This window comes from Solanum verrucosum, unplaced genomic scaffold, assembly GCF_900185275.1.
Source record: "Solanum verrucosum unplaced genomic scaffold, falcon-dt-bn FXZP01001070.1, whole genome shotgun sequence".
Classification (NCBI taxonomy): Eukaryota; Viridiplantae; Streptophyta; class Magnoliopsida; order Solanales; family Solanaceae; genus Solanum; species Solanum verrucosum.
Genome location: NW_026020062.1, coordinates 126,702 through 139,389, shown reverse-complemented (window position 1 = coordinate 139,389; position 12,688 = coordinate 126,702).

Genomic DNA, 12,688 nt, shown 5'->3' with positions numbered 1-12,688 from the left:
TTATTTATTTTATACACTCTATTGTTAATTTATATAAATGGACTTTGCCAGGGATAATTTATCCGTCATTTTAGTATAAATGGTGAGATAAATAATCTTGAAACTAATTATTTATTTTTAAAAGTCAAGAAAAATTACTTGCAATATTATGTCTAGGATTTTAAAACAAACAACCAAATTAAAAACGTACAATTTTTTGTTGCAATCCTAATTCTAATGTTATAAGGAAACGGAGAGGCAAAAAGTTTAGCCGCTAGTAAGAAGATGAATTTTGTCGGAAAAAAGTATCAATTCCTCATGAAATAAGTTTGAAATATTCTCATGGCTTTTTTTTTAAGTCGTTAATGCATGTACGTTTCTAGATCCTGTAATTCTCTTGTATTCGATTCAAATTTTGTGGATATCCATAGTTGTCGTTCTATGACCCGTCCTGGTGGGACAAAATTCCTTATGCATGGAGCAGGAGGAGTTTGTTACACTGCTGATTAGCAAAAGGAAGATGGACAAACCTCTACTTTCGACCTTGTTCAAATTGATAGTTTTGATGAACTTCCCTTCAATATCCTGGTAGATTCTTGTTTGAATTGTGTTAATGATTTATTTTGCATTTGGGAACCATTATCTATGCAATCTGCTACAATTTTAAACGCCAATACAAGAGACATAAGATTTCTTCCCAACCTAAATGATGATTTTTATCCCCTTCACTATTTGTTAGGTTGTGAGCCAGAAGAAAAGAAGTATAAAGATTTATTAATTAAATGACACAAGTATATATGCACCTCATTTTTAATGAGAGATATATTCACTCTAAATCACAAAGCTGAGGGATATATTTTATCTTTCTCCCTAGTAAATGTCTTTGCTTAATTTGTGTTATACATACCTCATCAAAATTATTGAACAACAAAACAAGCAAAGATTTCTTGATTTCTTCTCTACCAAGTTACTAGTTTTGAATGTTTTACTGCAAAAAGGGGCTATAACGACTAGTCCATTGACTTGAGAATATAAAGTTGGCAACTCAAAATTTGACTGAAAGTGACAAGGTGACCTCATAATTGGGTACTCCAAAACAACAATAGTAAATTTTTCTTTGTTTAATTTGCGGTTCACAATATACCTCATTAAAATTACATTCAATTTATCACATCTATTGGTGGTTTACGGTATTTGTCTAGCTGGACTTAATGAATCAATCCCACCAAAAATTGAAGTGATTTTTTTTATTGAATTTCTTTTTTACCTTTCAAGTCATGGTGCATACACAGCTAACACTCTTATCTTAACTAAACAAGCTTTTTTTTTTTGAATTTTCAAATCAATTGTTTTGTCAAGGTCCATACATCACCATATACTGTTATAGACTTTTCTTCTTTTTTTTGTTTTTCTTCTTAAAAATTAATTGATTAACTAATTATTTCCTACTTGAGTACCTTTAAATTAAAGTTAATCTCTACAATGAATTATACTACGTTATGTAGTATTGTATAACACATTGGCAAGACTAATAATGTGTAATAATTGGACCAGGACTACTGCAAAGACTTCAAAATTGTGAAATTTTCGTCTACTAAAAAATATCAAACAAAATGCATTATAAGTGATAGAAATTTTCTTTTGTAGCTTTTATTTGAACTTTTCTTTGCAATAAGTCAAGCATTAATTTGGGAATATGTAAATTCATTAGAAGTACTATTAGAATATAAGTTTGATCATAGTTAAGTTAATATTCAATCAAGTGTATAAACCAAATAACACTCTTATATATATTCTAACCAATCAAATAAAAAATGATTTTTGACTTGATATTTTTTTTTTCAAGGTCTATATACCAAGAAATACTCTTATCCCAGCTAATCAAAAGTTTTAGGAATATTTACCTTTAAGTCAAGTTCTATACACCAAGTAACATTCTTATCCCAACCAATCAAGAATTTTAAAGGATTTTTTACTTAAAGTTTTATTGTCAAGGTCTATACATCAATAATCAGTGTATTCTTATCCTAATTAATCAAACTCTTTTTGATTTATTGGCTTGACAAGTTTTTGTCAAGACATATACACTAATTAATACTATTCGACGGTGGCTTTGAGAAGACTTTAAATTGATTAAAGCAGTTTAGAATATATCTTCTTCTTATCAACTTCTTATGCGGGACTTTATTTGTACACCCAACAAACATAACATCGAAGCATTCGGTCGTGACTCATACCTTATTTTATCTCCAAAATTAAAAGAACACACTAAAATTATCAAATCTCATTCTAGATTATCAAAAAAGAAAAAAAAAGTTGGCAGTTTTGACTTAGAAGTTAAAGGTCTATACACCAACGAACACTTTTATCCTAACCTATCACTAATGTTTTGGAATTTTAACTTGAAATGTTTTTTTTTCATGGTCTATGCACCAATTATTACTCTCTTTTTTACTAATTAAACTTTTTTGACAAAATCTATACACCAATTAATACTCTTATAGACTCTTTCTTCTCTCTTCTTTTTTCTCTAAGAATTTAAATTGATAAAATAATTATTTCTTACTTGACTATTGCTAGATTAAATGGTCTTCGCACACATTGAGATGGTTACTGATTTTTTTTGTCAAAGTCTATACACAGATTATCACTCTTATAGACTTTTCTTTCTCCTCTAAAAAAAAAAGGTTACCTGGTGCACAAAGCATCTTGCATTAGCAGAATCTAAAAAAGTTTAAACATGTGACCTAAATGTCACACAGAGACACTTAAGTGTTGTTCCAAAGCTCCCTGTACTTTTATTTCTCTAAGACTTTAATTGATTTAATAACCATTTCTTACTGATAGACATAATATTCTCAAGGTGAAATTTCCTGCATTATGTCTGATAGTACTAATTTGACAAATGAGATTAATAATGCATAACAATGTGGGTCTGAATTACTTGTAGAGACTTCGGAATTATGACGTTTTAAGACGGATAATGTGTCAAACAAAATTGTATTATTACAATTGTTTTCATAATAGTCTAAAAAATATTGTTCAATGGAATTTCACCAGAAAATGTGATACGTAATTGACAACTCAAAAGTTGACTGAAAGTGACTAGATGAGCTTCTTGGAATTGATTAGTTATAGTAGATTTTTCTTTGCTTAATTTGTGGTTCACAATAGAAACAACTTTACTGTGCTTCCGGGGCTCCGTTTCACTTTTCTTTCTCCTTTAAGAATATAAATCGATTTGATAATTGTTTCCTACTGTTGAGAGTAATATTCAAAGGGTGATTTTTTCTGCATTGTGTTCGATAGTTGTGTAGTACTATTTGATAAATAAGATGAACAGTGCGTAATAATTGTGTCAAGACTACTTGCAGAGACTTGGGATTGTGATGTTTTAGACCGATAAGGTATCAAACAAAATTATATTATTATAAGTGATATGATTTTGTGTAGTACCTTTCATTTAAATTTTCTATGTGATGACTTGACTTAATAATTTGGAACTTTTGATATTTTTCAACAATCATTTGGATTATTGTGCAATGACTTGTGCATTGACTTGAGAATATAAAGTTGAAAATTCAAAATTTGAGTGAAAGTGACTAGGTGGGCTCCTCAGAATTGGCGACTCCAAAGGACAATAGTAGATTTTCTTTGCGTAATTTGTGGTTTATTAAAATTACATCCATACATCACATTCATTGATGTTTCACATGGTTCAAAAAAAATCATTGATGTTTCACCGTATTTGTCTTCCCAATTCCATAAAAAATTAAAGTGATTTCGACTAGATTTATTATTTACCTTTAAGTCAAGTCAAGGTCTTTATATCAGTTAACACTATTATTCTAACTAAACAAGTTTTTTTTGAATTCTTAACTTAATTGTTTTTTTCAAGGCTCATACGTCACCACCCGCTCTTATAGACTATTCCTTTTTTTTTTTTCCTCTAATACTTAAATTGATTAAAGGGAAAAGGGCTTAATATACCCCTCAACTTTATCATTTAGATTTTATATACCCCTCTTTATAAAGTGACTCATATATGCCCCTATTATTACACAAAAAACTCATATATACCCGACCTTTCCTCTAACGGAAGCGAACAAAATTAATTTTATATTATTTAAAAAAAATTAGATAAAAAAAGTATTCTTGTAGAGGTATATTTGGTCCTTCTCACACGGTTTTTTTTTTCTTTCTTGATTCAACGACTACTTTGAATTTATCATTTTGATGGTAAATGTATTTTTTTAACTTACTTTCTTGTAAATTTATCATAGATGCCCCAATTTTTTATAGATAAAAGAAATAAATTACAATATAGCCAAAAAAAATAGTATTAAATCTTTTTCTTAGTTTTTCTTTTTTTCCATTCATACTTCTTTCTTTTTATCTCATACTAGTATACGTGCCTGCGCGTTGCGCAGTTAGTTGATAAATGTAATACTACATATTAATTTATTGAGAATTGAAAATTTTAACTTATTATAAGATAATATTATAAAATTTATTTGAGAATATTAACAATTAGCATCTTGATATTTTATAATAAAATATTTAAGTAAATCAATCAATATATAAGCTTAGCTCATTGTCTAAATTTGAAAATAATAATATCTTATTACTATTTCATTTTTTTAAATTTAAAATGATAAATACTATCCCTTATCCATATTATTTGATAATGTTAACATTTAGCATCTTGATTTGTTATAATAGAATAGTTTTGTAAATAAATCAATATATAACCTTAGTTCATTGTCTAAATTTGATAATAATAAATTTTTTATCATTATTTAATTTATTTATTTATTAAATTATTTAAAATGATAAATACTATCACCCTATCCATATTATCCTCTTGCTAGAATAATAAAGATGTAAGGAAATTTAATAGTTAGATTTAAATAAAAATATAACTAAGAAAAGTCTTATTATAATGCTAAGCATACAACCAAAAAGGTTTAATCACTTGGATACCAAAATGTGCATGTTATTCAAAATTTTAAATTATGTCTTTTTATTATTCTAAAAGTCATATACCAACTATGTGATATATATATATATATATCAATATTTTACAGATACTTTCATAAATTTATATCAATTTCAGATAACACATTAAATGAATAAGGATGTATAAGAAAGATAATTCTATAACATTTATTTTTTATTGCAATAAAATTTTACTAAGAAGTTAGGTAAAAATAGGAAGTAAAAAATTTGTTGCATATGTATCACTTATCAAAAATTAAAGATTATATTTTTATTATATTAATTTTTTTTAAAATAGCCAAAATTTGATGAATAAATAAGTCAGCAATTTTTAAATGATTATAACAATTCATGACAAAATAATAATACTCATATAGACTTATAGCCAAAAGAATCACTACTAAAAGGTTTTTACATAAAACCAAACATTTTTCACTTCTCATTTTCTCCTCCGATATGAAAGACAATTAAATATATGTATAATTTAGGAAATTAATTATCTTATAAATGTGCATAAGACAATTAATACAAAATTCAAAATTTAGTACAAATTAGCAAAACTATAATACATATCTATAGCATGCACTGATTATTTGTGTAATACACAGATAATAGTATTTATAAAGATCATCGATAATGAAAAAATAGAAAATAATATCTTATTAACTTATCCGACTATTATCAACTTAAAGATATAAAGAAGCATGTGATCTTTACTAAATTATGAAATATATAACATAAATAAAATAGAATTAAAATATTTCTTTGGTTGGCTTGTAGATGAACTTTTGGTGAATACTTTATTTTAGTATTGAGCATTTGCTTAATAATATCAATTAAATCAACAACAAAATGAAATAATAATTTTATAAAATATCATTATTACCAAACAAATGTTAAATTTTAAATATGTGTAGTAATAACTTTACCAATAATTTTATAAGATACAATTATTATCAAATAAAATGTTACACTTTAAATATATATAGTAATAACTTCAACAATATCTCCAAAATAATAATTTAAATCCAGAGATTTCACACACTAACCATCCTGCAAAACAAACAAAAAATTTAAAAGCATTAAAAATTTTAATTTTTGTAAAAAAAAGAATTAAAAAAAACTAACATTTTGATATATATATATATATATATATATATATATATATATATATTCTCACTAACGTGTTAATATTCTAGAAGAAACTAAACTCAAACACATCAATATTTATAGTAGTGTGATGGAATTACATGGGAGAAGAATTTGATACACATTGAGTGCGAAAGCATAATTGCATCTGTGGCAAGTTCTCATACATAACATTTATTGATTTGATGGAACCACTTCTATATCTCACTTTCTTTGTTTGAAATTTATCAGACAATTCAAAATTATTTCTATTGTTTTAAGAGGAAAGAAATATAATCATTCTTCCAAAATTTATTTGTTCAAAGGAAGTGATGAATATAAAATGCGTGGAGTTTGTGGAGTTTGGAACACGGGTAGTTAATATATAAGGGTAATTATGTTTTCAATTTAAAATTTGAAATTATAAGGATAGTTATAATTGCAAGTTTTATTTTTATTTCATCCTTAAATTTCTCCGATGATTAATTTATCAACATTTATATTTTTTTGAATTAAAAATTAATAATTACGCTAACTTCACAATTTAAAATTTGAAACAATTTATAATTTGAATTTATAAGGGGAACTAAAATCACCCTTTAGATTTATACAATGACTAACGTATCAATATTTATATTTTTTGAATTTAAAAATTGTAATTACTTTAACTACACAATTGAAAATTTCAAATTATAAGGGAAGTTATGTTTTTTTTGTTTTTTTTTTCCTTCAGATTTTCTTTAAAATTCTCTTTTCTGATTTTATATTAATTTTTGCATTTTAAAATAATTCAACATATTTATTATTAAAAAGATAATAATCCCCCCCCCCCCCCCCCCCCCTTCCAAAAAAGAAGAAGAAAGGAAACACGCATGTAACTAATTACTATTAAAATTTGAATTTTAAAAAACCGTAAAAACTTAAAATAATAGTAAAAAATATGACAGTTAAACATTTTTTTTTATTTTCAAATTTATTTTAAATTATAAAATCTTCTAAAATTACAATTTTAAGATAGAACAAAAGTAGAATTAACTATAAATGTAACTTTTTCGCTTTTCTTTAATGGTTTCTAAGTTCCTGCAATCAAATATATATAATAAAAAAAATTCTAAAGGGAGCTTTTTTTTGTTAATAGAAACTCCAATGGTCATATTACTCATATAATTAGTGATAAAAACTATAAAATTTAATTGGGATCACTATCATAAATTTATAAAATATTAATTTATTTTGATGGCCCATTAGTTCTCCAATAACACAACATAGATTTTATTTTTTATTATAATTATCAAGTCTGTTTTTCTTTGAAAGCAAACATCGTCATTAATTGATCTATCCCTTGTTTGATATTATGATTTTTTTAAAATATAAAATTCAAATTTCATAGCCATTGAATTGAAATAGTAAGATAACAGATTTCAACAATATCCTGAAGCGTCAGAATTGACATCAAATTATACACATATACATGTGAAATAAATGTGTTAAAAAAATCTAGACTAATAAATAAAGTTCATAAAAAGACATAAACCCGATTTATCAATTATTTTTAATTCATATAACTAATAAATTTTCAAAGAGCAATTAAGAATTAAGAAAAAATGATCATAGAATTTTATACATAAATTCATATATATAGACACATAAATATAAAGGGAGAAATCTTACTAATTAAATTTGCCAGGAGATGACATTGCTGGGAAAAACACATGCATATAGATATATTAGAGTGAGAAGTTGTAAAAATTAAATTTGTTGCCGTAAAGGAAACAAATATTAATCGTTTATTTAACGAAGTGAAGTGATAGATCCATTGGTTGCTAATGATTGATTATTGCAAGAGAGTTTTTGAATGAAAGAAAAATCATTTGGTATGAACTGATATACTACCATTAAGGATAATGCTAAACGGTTTTATATTCAGTTGTTGCTAATTTGTAGGATGTTGATAATGACTAAGAAAATATTTCTTATTTATTGTTATACTTTTATTGTTTCTGTCTTTTTTTAAATATAATTTTAGTGATTTTTCTTTGTCATGCCGACATTTTGATCTCTTCTATTTTTAAAAAATCAAGTAAATTGTGTGAGAAGTTGTAGTGATTTCAAACATGAAAACAGTAGTTAGTTTGCATTTTATTAGGAACAAATTTATTTAATTTATTTTTTAATATTTAAAAAGAGACCACTTCAACAGTTTTTGACGTACATGAATTCTAAAAACTGTTTAAGTTTTTTTAAAAAATGTTATTTTATTTATTTAATATATGTAGAAATTAATTTGTTGTATTTATCATTTAATATATATAGAAACTATGTGGTGCTGACATGTGACACTATTTCCTCTCCTATTATATATAGATAGATATTTACACTAAAAAATGAAAGAAGTCAAAACAATCATGTGCGAGAAGGATCATAAATACCCCTACATAATTTTTTTTTTAAAATCAAGGGAAAAGAGGTTAATATACCCCTCAACTTTCCGATTTTAGAGCAGATATACTGTTCGTTAAAAAAGTGATGCATATATATACCCCTGTCATCTAACAAATTGTGCATATTTACCCCTTTCTTTAACATATATATGTACTTAGTTGAAAAATATTATAATACTGATATTTAAATTTCAAAATTATCTCGCCTCTTTTTTATACCTCTAGATTCGACCCAATTGAGAGAAAAAAAACTCAATTCCTTTTCTACTTTGTCATAAATGAGTTTGGATCGGTTCTGGATATATGAAGAGTTGAGTTTTTTTTAATTGGGTCGAATGTGGGTGCGAAATGAATGGGTTAATCTTTGGGCACCTTACAAAAATTCTACTAGTTTAGGACCTAATTACTTATATTCACGATAGTTTGAAATATTACATTATGTACCATAATTCAGTGGTCGAATACTTGTATCGAGTTGCTTCAGATACATGAATCCGAGATATATGTTTTAAAGCATTGGAATTAAATAATTATAACTGATTTGTTCAATCAATAGAGTAATTCACTATTGTTAACAACTTTTGAGAATCTGCAACATAACAACTTCAAAAAGAATTCCAAAAATATAGAATTTCGTTAATTCTTTTTTGAGAAACATAAAATGTGTATAAAATCTTCTTCTTTCCATTAATTCAATTTCATTTCTTTGTATCTTGATCTCTATTTTTTTCACAATAGCCATTTTTATTCCAGATCAAAACTGTGATGGTGAAGTTGTTTTCACAATAGCTAGATTCATGTACATACCAAATACATTAACATGATAATCAGATACCAAACATTAAAAAAAAAAAGCAGATACAAGACATTGAAAAGCTTAGATACATAAACATAAAGATCAGATACATAAAAATATTACATCAGATACAAGAAAGAAACATACTAGATACATAGGATATTTAAAATCAGACACAATTCATAGTCGTTGATGGTGGAAGCGGAGGAATCTGGCAAAACAGAGGTGACGATGTCAATAGCCAAATTTTTATTTTGGAGCAATTGATGTTTGAATAAGAGTAATCCTCATTTATGTGTTTAGAGGATAAACATAAATCGTTTTTGATAGATATTCTGAAGAAATTATGAGTTGAGAGGATGCAGGAAGAGAGAAAAAATGGTGGAGGACGTGGGGGTGGGGGTGGAGATATTGTTGACGGAGGAGATTGAGGGATGCTGAATTGTTAAAGTACCTTTAATTAAGGAGTTCAAATTTTAAGATAATTATTCAATACTATATTTAAAGGATTTGTGTATCTGATTTAACCTTTCAAAATATATGGTATAAATATTAAAAAGTGATTGTAACATCTCGCAATTTGAAATAACTAGGAAGGAGTTAATAATTGGATATGGTCGTTTTTGGAAAGAATGAAAATCTCGAAATTTTGTTAAGTTAGAATAAGTTGAGTTTTGGTGGCCATAACTCCTAGCTCAGGATAAGTTAAGTGTACTTCCGCATATGGTAGGAAAGCTCTTGGAATAATCTTTCCAACGCCACCGAGTTTGTACGATTCCGAATTCGTATGAGTGAGTTATGCCCTTTGGAAGTTGGGCTGTTTGAATAAGGAAAATCTAATGTCACGGCCCGAGCCTACACCTTGGACGTGACCGGCACTCGAAGACCATTGCTGGCCCCCAAGCAAACCCTTGGCCTGGCTTTCTTAACTCAACGGAAACCTAACTCAACAGAATAACTCAATGCAATGCAAGGACATAAAACAACTTAACTGATAAAAATCTGGGCCAAAAAGGCAACTCGAGTCTCAAAATAGAATATTTATATATATACATAGATGAGAGACTCAATACTAACTGACTGACTGTCTATGAAGCCTCTAAAATACTGAGATGGATGTTGGGACAAACCCCGCAACATCCTAACAAAACAAAACTAAGAACACAAAAATAACCGAGTCCTCCGGAATGCAAAGAGGCTTACCACTGACTTTGAAGTGCTCAGTTGGATCAACGGCGTGCTGGATGCTGATCCTGGGTACCTGTGTCTGCATCATCATAAGATGCAGGCCAACTGGCATCAGTACATTGAATGTACGAGTATGCGAGCTGGAAGGCTAAACAACAACTTAAGCTTGAAAAGAATACAAAGGAACTCTTACCTTGGCTCTGCTCGACTCATGAATAACCGAACTCAATATAAGCAATAAGACACATGAAATATATATAAAACTTGTAAAACATTGAAAACAACTTAGTTCGTTAATGATTAAAGCAATAACAAACTCAACTTTACTTGTATAAAAGTAATATAACTTTAGTAGGAGATTTTTTAACCGACAACCACCACTATGAGCCCTAGTGATGATACAACGTTTTACCTCACGTTGCCCAAGGACCATCCTATACCTTGCCGTGATATAGGACCTTACTTTACTTAGTGGATCCACTAGCTTAGCTTACGTGATCATCTAAAAAGAATGATCCATCAAGTCCCATGTTGGCTACATGGTTCTTATGGAGAGTTGAGTTAATATGAACTCGTGTCCCCAATTCGGTGCTCAATACTACTCCCAAAAATACTTTGGCTCATAAGTGTTTCAAACACATCTTTCTTTAGTTTGAGATAATTGCTCAAAGCTTAGCCCAAAGGCTCTCTTGGAAAACATAGTTCCTTTCTTACTCAAATGTAAACAAGACATTAATAAACTTCTTTCGGAATACTTAGTTCCCTAATAACTTTTGAGAAATGAACTCAACTTTATACTCTTGACTTAACTTGAAACTCGATACTCTTTACATAACTTGAAACTCTGTACTCTTTACTTGACTTGAAACTTGAGCTTTAAAATGAAGTTAAAACGTTCAATAAAGACTCTTGAACAACTTTGAAAATTTGCTTTGACTTACTTCTAGACTTGACTTCCAACTTCACTTGACTTTGATCCTAACTCGCCTTGCTTTGGATTATGGATTCAAGGTATATGATCATATGTTTATGGACGAGTTCTTGATGTTTAGACGTACCTTAGAGTGTGGAAAACAACTATAAAGCATAGGTACATTACCAAGGAACATGTATAAAAAAGTGGGGAAGGAATGGGAAAGGTTGGCGTCCTTGGCGCTCTGAGAGGCGCGGCGCGCCAGCCCTCAAACTTCAGAGGGGCCTGCTGGGCGCTCTGCAAGGCGTGCCGCCCCAAGGGCTGGGCTTCAGAGCCCCTTTTGGGGCACGCTGGCTGACGCGACGCCCCAGCCCTTTTTCCCCGAAAATTTGACTTTTCTCCTTCGTTTTTCCAACTCTAAACCACCTTAGCTTCAAAGGTTCCAGCCCCAAACACTTGGAATCATAAAACCCCTCAACATACACTAGATTCAACTTGAAATCACAACCGGAAACATGCCCCAAAATCAACAAGAACTTCAACACAATCACAACCAACAACTTCAACAAACACAATCAACAACTTCTCGAAATTAAAAGAGTTTGGCGTGTGGGGGAAAGAACCAACCCAACACTATGAACTCACATACCTAGTAGGGATCACCGACAATATCCACGACGATTTTTGACGAAACCTTGCTTGATCTTCTCTTTCTCCCCTTCTTCTCCTCTTTACTCACAAACCCTCACTCTCACTCTTTTAAAAAGGGAAAAACTGATCTAAAATCAGTCTAACACTTTAATATATCCAAAAGAATTGGTTAGGGAAAAGACCAAAATACCCTTAAGATTTCCGGACGGACTTCCCTGCCAACTGCCCAACTTCCAAAGGGCATAACTCACTCATACAAACTCAGAATTGAGCAAACTTGGTGGCGTTGGAAAGATCATTCCACGAGTTTCGCAAACATAATTGGAAATACACCTAAGTCATCCTGAGCTAGGATTTATTACTGTTCAAATTTGGCCAAAAACTCACTTTTTCCCATACTTAACCAAATTTTCCAGATTTTTAAATTCCTTCCCAAAAGTGACTATTTCCATTTTTTTTAAGCTTCTTCATATTTATTTCAAATTGCCGGATGTTACATCTAATCCAGATTTTGAAAGGGTATTTTAGTCTTTTCCTTACCCAATTGTTTTAATTCGTTTTAGGAGTTTAATTGGGGTAAATTCAGATTTTAGT